Raw genomic sequence first — 8863 nt, 5'->3', positions numbered from 1 at the left:
TTGGAACTCAAGTTATAAATGATACCAACTTCTATTTGAGTCGCAACTTTAGTGAACCCCTAGTTTTTTTCTGTGCAATAGTGAGTCAGAATGGCAAAAGAATACAAAAAGAAGCCCTATATACTTGAAAAAATTTCTGAACGTGGTAAATTATTCACCTGAAAAATTGAACCAAACAAAAAAAGACCTCCCCCCCCCCATTCTTGCTCACTTTTGCGGCCAACAAAACGAGCTGTCTGCTCCACTAGACTAGAGCACATTTGTTGCATTCGTCGGAAAAACCGAGGCGAGAACGAGCAAGGGTGAGACGGGACGAGGAAGATGTGACGAGACAAACCGAGGAATAGGTCGGGCAAAACAAGAAGGGACCGAGGAATATATGAGGCAAAAGCGAGCCAGGCTTAGTATTTTTTTTCGTGAAAATTCCATACCATACAAACCCAAGTGGGTTGGCAATTTTACAATTTCTAGAAAAAATACATGCACTTAGAAAATGTTTGGAGCCAAAGAAATGCATTTCTTTGATTCCAGTTCTTTGAGTCAATAACACATTATTATAAATAGATACAATATTCACTTTATTTCCTCAGTTCTTTAGTTCATCTGCACTAATCACAATTCCAAACTTCCACACAAACATTTTTTCATTCCCACACATATTCTTATGCACTCCAATAAGCTGAACCCCCATTGCTCTGCCCTTATTTTTCTTTCTTACCGCAGCTTTCGTCATCCACATGAAATTCTTGTCAAGGAATTTAAAAGAGCGCCTTCTTTTTCCTTTTCAATTTATGTCTCTTGTACTATTACTACGTCAAAGGTTTTTAAGAAACTACGAACTCTTTTAAGCTTTCTACTTAAGAGAACAAAATGACTGCCCCAGAAATTACCATCTAAAAGTACCAGAAAACTGGACTAATAACTATCTTCTTCAACTTACACCATACTGGTTTACCCCGTGTAGAAATTTTATATGGCCCCGATCGGGGTCAGACCAATCCAAATCAGGCGCAAATCGGAAAACCCGTTCGGTATCAGGTCGCGAATGAAACACACGCCCACACCGGCGCCACAAGAGGATTCCTGATCGGGAAACCCGATCGGTGCCTGATTGGTACCCGATCAGTCTCACTAAAATCCATTTATGAATTTCGCAAATGAAAATTTAATTTAGGTAAACTCGAAACTAGTGAATTTTTCTCTCCTTTCGACGACCACCTCAATCTTTAGAGTTTCCAATGAAGGCATTTTAAGTTAAAATGGAAGTAGTACAGGCACATAAGTACCAGACATAAGAAAAAATGTTTTCTTCTTGCAAAAAATATTGTTGTCTATAAAACTTCTTAGCAAATGATAGAAAGTACAATCCAATAAATAATTTACAATTTAATAACATTTGTCCGTAAACAAATTTAATTTTTGTAAATTGCTTTACTTTTTTATTAATTAGAAAAGTTAGTTGTAGATAAACTTTTCTCCAAACGATTCAGCTATTATTTGCTAGGATCGTTTTATTTTTTTTAATTTTCTAAGAAGAGACACAGGCAATAAAAATTTTACAAAAAAAGAAAATTTTTGAATAAAATATTTTTGGTTATTCAACATATTAGTTATAGAGTTTAATTAATTTTTAATTCTATGAGGATTAAGTAATTTCGATATAATAGATATTTTTATCAGTTGAAATGCCATTATTTATAATGAACGAGAAAAATAATATTCTTTAGCATTTTAAACTGCATGCGCATAGCAACCAATAGAGCATTCTCACTTGTGAGGTCACGCGCTCCCAGCGGCCTTCGGGAGAATAGCCTCCTCCCTAAGCCCCTATAGTTTGCATATACTGCCGTCATTTTTTAAAATTGTTGTTGTTTTTTTCGAAACGCAGATTGAATATTTGGGGAAATTGTCTGGAGACGTCAACAACCGATATATATAAAAATTGGAAAAATCGAAAGCTTTCATCCGTATTCTCTTAAAGATATAGATTTGATTGAAAATGTAAGCTCAGTGTCCTCGGTGACAATAATGGATATAGTGTCATATTTTATTCAATCTTACAGTTTTTACAGCGCAAAACAAGTGAAAGCATATAACGGTTTGGAAGCTTATAAGTTTTATGAAGCTGGTTTTGTGGCGAAAGTGAAGTGCGAGCAGTTCAATGATACTTTTCTGCTTCTGAGTGAGGTTATAGTGTAACAATATTTTAATTTTAGTTTTAACTCAATATTCCAGTTATAACTTATTATTTTATATGAGTATGAACATTAACACTGAGCAATATTCGTATCAAGTATTGTATTCATTTGAATTTAAGTTATCAAATTCCATTGCTGGCCTAAAAGGCGATGACAGTTTATTGAGATTTTGAGGTTAGGACAAATAACCCTTTTCGCAGGTAGGTGGTAGCGGGGCAGTGAACTTTTCCTTTTAGGAGCGGCTCCTTTTTCATAGCATAATTTTTGACAAGGCACCCAATCAGGATGATCCTTATTCGCCAAGTCAGCTGAAATACCTATATGATACAAACAAATTATAAACGATTGTAATAAGTATAGATCACAAATAGTTCTTCGGCTACAATTGTGGTAAACATAACCTTGCAAACATAACCTCACACTTGAAACGCACACATTTCTTACTTACCACTCCTAAAATGTTCTTTGCAAATCCGGACATTTTCTAATTGACTTGCACTTAAAGGCATACGACGTAAAACACTTATCCACATTTCCCTTCTTCTCTTTGACAATATAATAAGTTCACTTGTTGACAGATCACTAGGCCCAGCACGGGATTTTCCAATAAACTTTTGATTTTCATCAGCTATGCCTATTGGAATCCGAAAAAATCTTGTGTCTGGGTGCACAGTACTATGTTTCTTACACCCTACTACGAAACAATATTTCATCATTTTTCTTATTTTATTTTAAAAACGTCTCAAAGATTTTACGGAATTCATAGATTTTCGGCTGTTGCCTGCAACGGCGTCCGTGGCAGCAATGGGAAAACGGCAATGTATGAGTGAATTCGAGTTATAAATCAGGATATCAGATTTAAAACGATCCAGACAAAAACAAAAGTTAAAGTTTGTTGCAGGAGAGACTTGCAAAGATTAGAAATTAAAAATATTTCCGCAAACGTTTCACCAAGGTTAGGAGAATAATTCTGATCTCGTCTACTGCGTGACGCGGAAGTTAGCAGATTTCGGTAAAACATGTAGAATCAGTAATAGAAAACACGAAAAAATATTGTTCTTACTAATATATTTCCTCCGAAATAAATTAGACTATTGTAGAGGAATGTAAACATACTTAGTACCATTTATCAAAAAGCAACTGATAGATGGGAATCCCCGATTCTCTCCAATTTAATGAAGTTAAACGACGATAGATAGCGCTTACGTCGCAATCCTCGCTATCTCTCGAATAAAAATGGAGCGATTATAAAGCGAAAGATTATTCAGGTAAGGTTAAAAATCGAAAATTATTTTCGATTCATGTAAAGTTTTTTCCGCAAGTTTAATTTTTTTACGGTGAATCTTTCACCTGGAATCGATGTAAACTTTATCTTTCGTTTTTTCGGTGAACTTTTTGTTTTGTCCAAATTCATAAATTGAACGGGTTAAACAATATTAATTTTCGAAAAACGGTCTGTCCCGGTCGGGGCCAATAATTAATGGCCGCAGAGGTCTTCTGATCAGGGCCAGATCGGGAAACCCGATCAGGGCCAAATTGGTAGTACATTTTAAGTCGGGCGATTTCTGCACGGGACATTACGGAATTCACCTTTTCACCTTTCAGATCAAAAATTATTTATTACAGTCAATAACAAATATACAGTACAGTTCTTCCGACTTTTTTCCACAAAAACGTGCACAGACGACTGTTAGTATGTTCACTATCATTCTCCAGATTTTGAAGACAAAATATTTATAAATTTAGTCAGTCTTCTGTTCCATGACTTTATACCTCACGTTGTCAAGGTGGTCGTGGAATATTTAATCTTGAATGTCTTCATAACAGGATTATTCTGGACACAGCACATAGAGTCGCAATTTAAAGAGATCCTTTTCTTTAAATTGTCAGGAACCATGAAGAAGTGGGAATGGAGGATTTCTGTACAAAGCAGCGAAGGAGGCTGTGTTTTTTATTTAATTGTGTCTGGGTCACTGTATGTTCCTTCATCAGCTGCAGAGGAAATTTGTGAGACATCACCTGTGGCCACCGCGGCTCTCCTCTAAATAATAAAGTCAGCAAAACTTTTTCTTTCAAAGTTGAATTTTTTTTCGCTGAATTGAAAAGCTATATCACACACATTTCAGATGTTTTTTGCGTTTACGGACACGATGCCATTTTGTGTCGGTCAGGAGAAACACCGTTGCTTAGCTGGCACGTTTATTTGAATAAGATAATTTTCCATAATAATTTTTCATGAAGATAACTAGAGCTTAACATGTATTAATTTTTTTTCATCAAATTTTGGTTCACTAGTTTCATTTTTTTGAACATTTTATACTATTTTAGTAACTTTGTGCTATAACACAAAATGTAATTTTTTTTAGATCAGTTATACGTCCGGGTTGAACTTAAAAATATTCTTCATAAACAAAAATGTTTTAACTTTAATTAAATATACAATTTCTCGTCATTTTAAAACATATCAGCAATATTTATGAACATATTTTTCGTTAAGTTCGAGTTTTGCACCACTGGAATAGTACTTCCCCACCCAGGTAGAAATACACCACCGCCCCAGTACTGGCCCATTACAGCTTGCCGCAGTTCCAGTACTGGCTGGCTGTACTGGTCCAGTACTTTGTCAGTACTGGATTGTAGTTCTTGGCGGTACTAGCATGTTAGCACTGGCGCAGTACTGACTGCCAGTACTGGGGTAGTGCTGGCAAACCACTGGCGTACTGAAATGAAGATGGTTACTCCCAAACCGAAAAAATGCTGATAAAATAATTATTAGTGATAATAGTGCCCGTTTTCCATATTCCGACGAATTATTAAAGTCCGGTTTAACATAGGGGTGGGCAGTAGTTTTCGGATTTGCGTTTCTTTTTCTGTGTTTTTTCCTCCAATAATTGTGTCTGAGTCACTGTGTGTTCATGCATCATCTGCAGACGAAATTTCTGAGCCAGCACCTATGGATACGCCCGACTCTTCTATAAAAAATGAAGTCAGCGTAAACTATTTCTTTAAAAGTTGAATTTTTTGCGCTGAATTGACGAACCTTTCAGCCATATCCCTGCATTCAGAATCAGATGTCCTACACTCGTTAAAATTCGAGATTTCTTCATCACTTAGGCCACTCTAACAACATTTTTTTATCTACTAATTTTCACACTTTAAACTACTTACCGACAGAATAAGCAAATTGTTTTTTATACATTTATATCACCTCTGATGTTACATTCGTCACATAAATTTTTTGCGTTTATGGCACGGAGTAATAAAAAGGAGACCGTTCATGCTGTGCAAAGCGTCTCGAGTTTTGACTGCGCCATTTGTACAGTTATTGCCAGTATTAGGCGTTTAAACCCAACGTTCACAAGGAGGGGGACACGTGCACTGTTATTTGCTATCTCCTTTTCTCCCGCAAGAAAGGTGCGAGTGAGTGCCGTGTTGAATGACAGCTAAAAACTGAGGTTATGTTTCTGTAAATATTGTCGATAGAGTAGGTGAAAACATAGTTATTCCTTGTGTACTTTTATTCCAACAGGATGTTTGACACTTTGGTGTTATACACTTTGGTATCTAGCAAGAAAAAATGGTGTGTTGTATTCAACACACCATTTTTTCTTGCTAGATTTTTATTTTTCAAAAATTCAATGGTGAAGCTTACTTGACTTTGCAAAAACTTTTGCAAAAAATTGATATAGTCTCAATTTCTGCCGTTGTTGTGGTTGTTAAGCACTGGCACTCACTCGCACACTTCTCGCTGGAGAAAAGGAGATCCCAAATAACAGTGTGCATGTGCCATTCCTTGTGAGCATTGAGAAGTCTGACAATATATGTACAGTTACCGCAGTCAGAACGTATGTACGCAGATCGGTCTCCTTATTATTACTGATGTTAATTTTGTTTGTCTACTTGGTCATAATCAATAATATTAAAATATTGATTAATTTTTTCAGATTGCGAATAAAAACGCTCTATAGCTCCGCTGGGATATGATCCCAGGTCCTTCAGATTGCCGGTCTGATGCTCTACCAACTGAGCTACGGAGAGACGAGAACACTTTCTTCACAATCTCCTCACAAACAGAATGTCAACGTCATTCCTTATACTTATAAGATTTTTTTTCTAAACATGAAACATATATTTTATTATTGATGTAAGTTTTTTGACCAGGGAATGATTATGTCCGAGTAGACAAACAAAATTAACATCTTAAACTATTAATTAATTTCCCTGCTGAACAATCTTACATCAATAATTAAAAATGTGTTTCATGTTTAGAAAGAAAAATCTTGCAATTATAAGGAATGACGTTGACCTTCTGCTTGCAAGGAGATTGTGAAAAAAGTGTTCTCGTCTCTCCGAAGCTCAGTTGGAGAGCATCAGACCGGCAATCTGAAGGACCTGGGCTCATATCACAGCGGAGCTAGAGAGCGTTTTATTCGGAATCTTAAAAAATTAATCAATATTTTAATAATATTGATTATGACTGAGTAGGCAAACAAAATTAACATCTTAAATTAACAATTAATTTCCCTGGTCAAAAAACTTACATCGAGAATAAAATTATTTTGTTTAAGTTCGAGTTTTGCACCAATAGCACAGTACTGCCCAGTTCGTGCAGCCAACCGTTAGCCAGTACCGGGCAAACTACCGCCTGTCTGTACTGGTGGGCAGTACTGGACCAGTACTGCGCCGGTGGTGAACTCCGGCACACAACCGACATTTCCACCTGAAGACAATTTTGCAAAAATCGAAAAAGTTTTCTTTTACGAAAAATATTTTTAATTTTAATCCTGAGGTATGACTGATCCAAAAAAAGAAACATTTGATGTTTTCGTAAAAAGTTGCTAAAATAGTACAGAATGTTTAAAAAATGAAACTAGTGAACCAAATTTTTCTGAAAAAATTAAAAAAAATGTTAAGCTTTAGCTATCTTCATGAAAAACTATTCTAGATCTAAAAAAATTACATCTAATGTTATTGTGCAAACTTGCTAAAATGGTCTAAAATGATAAAAAAAAGACAATTAAGTAAAAAAAACTTATTGTTAATAAACTTGAAAAAAATATAAGTTCTTCTTTATAAACAATTATCCGATTAAAATAAACGTGCCATAATAGTAAGTAATCAGAGTAAATATTTGACAGCCTGGGCAGCCAACCAAAGCTGTTTCTCCTGTCCGATACAAAATGGCATCCTGTCCGTGAATGCAGTATACTTCTGTAATGAATGTGATATAGATATATAAAACAATTTTCTTATTGTATTGATAAGTAGTATAAAATGTGAGTAAATCGTTTATTTTTTAAATGTAGATAAAAAATATACATTAATCCTAAACGAGGTGTATTATTCCGAAATATAATTATCAATTAATTATTTAATTATACAATTAATAATTAATTATTCCGAATTTCTTTTAGATTCAAATTCGAAGATTTTTTTGACTTTGATACCATTGTTTGTTCAATTTAAGAACAAAGGAAATCAAGCCAGTTTGATATAGAGTTAGATTTTATAATATTCTGAAAAAACCAATGTTGCATGCGTGTTCAAATTTTTATGCAAAATTTCGACGAAACTACTATTCACCTCTATTTTAAATCGGTCTTTATCAATTCGTCAGAATATGGTAAACAGGCACAATTCCTAAAGTAACTATATTTCAGCATTACTCGGGTTTCCGCTATTCATTACAAGCTAGTACTGGCATAGTATTGGTCCAGTACTGAGTGTTGAGACGTAGTCATACGTGTGATTTACCGCGGTTCTACTGGAAGCCGGTGTCTTTTTCACAGATGGAAGTTACTCCTACAAAATAAAAAAAGTGTTGAAAATGATACCGAAATCAATATCATTTCAATATGCAAAAAAAATAATAAAAATAATAAAAAAAATAATAATAACCCTACCGAAGTTGTTCCGCGTTGATGTCGCGGTAGGGCTGGAACGCTCCTCTCATGACTTTGACAGCAATGTTGGAGGTAGCATTGCTACTGACAGGGTTTCCCATGCCAAATAGGCTGATAACGAAGAGGGGAGGGACGAATTAGAACACCAAAACCCATCAATGAAAAATGGAGAATATATTAAATATAATAAAAAAAATAATATAAAAAATAATAATAATAATAATAATAAAGATCCCTACCGAAGGTATTCCGCGTTGATGTCCCGGTAGGGCTTGAGCTCTCCTCTCATGATTTTGACGGCAATGTTGGAGGTAGCATTGCTACTGACAGGGTTTCCCATGTCAAATAGGCTGACAACGAAGAGGAGAGGGACTAAGTAGAATACCAAAACCCATTAATAAAAAATGGAGAATATATCAAAGATTTTGAAACGCTTGTCGCTTCCCGAAGATCGTCGGGGCGCCCCTGGAGCCACCGCTGGGGGCTACAGCATGCGGGACGGTGGCGATGGTCATGGTCAGGCAGATCTCACTAATCAAACAGATGACCAGCAAGAAAATCTGCGACAAACGGTAAGCAGTGGAACATCAACTGTGCCTGCTGAGGATGCTTTGGCTAGCACTAGCTGTTTGCAGCCAACCACCTCGACAGAAATACCGTGGGAGAGCATCAATTGCGATACCACAATGAAAGAGGATTTGGTGCGTCTCTATTATGAAAGTGCGAAGTTTGAAACAAACAAGGAAAAAGGATACAATTCAA

The 8863-nt window shown here is 35.7% G+C and overlaps 1 non-coding gene across 1 annotated transcript; it reads right to left on the bottom strand.

Annotated features, from left to right (window-relative positions):
- Window positions 1-6163: 6163 nt before the first annotated feature.
- Window positions 6164-6236, bottom strand: Trnaa-ggc. Its single transcript has one exon. It is a non-coding gene; the product is annotated as a tRNA-Ala (tRNA).
- Window positions 6237-8863: the final 2627 nt, after the last annotated feature.

This window comes from Belonocnema kinseyi, chromosome 7, assembly GCF_010883055.1.
Source record: "Belonocnema kinseyi isolate 2016_QV_RU_SX_M_011 chromosome 7, B_treatae_v1, whole genome shotgun sequence".
NCBI lineage: Eukaryota > Metazoa > Arthropoda > Insecta > Hymenoptera > Cynipidae > Belonocnema > Belonocnema kinseyi.
The sequence above is the reverse complement of the archived record's forward strand: the minus strand, read 5'-3'. Positions and strand labels throughout refer to the sequence as shown.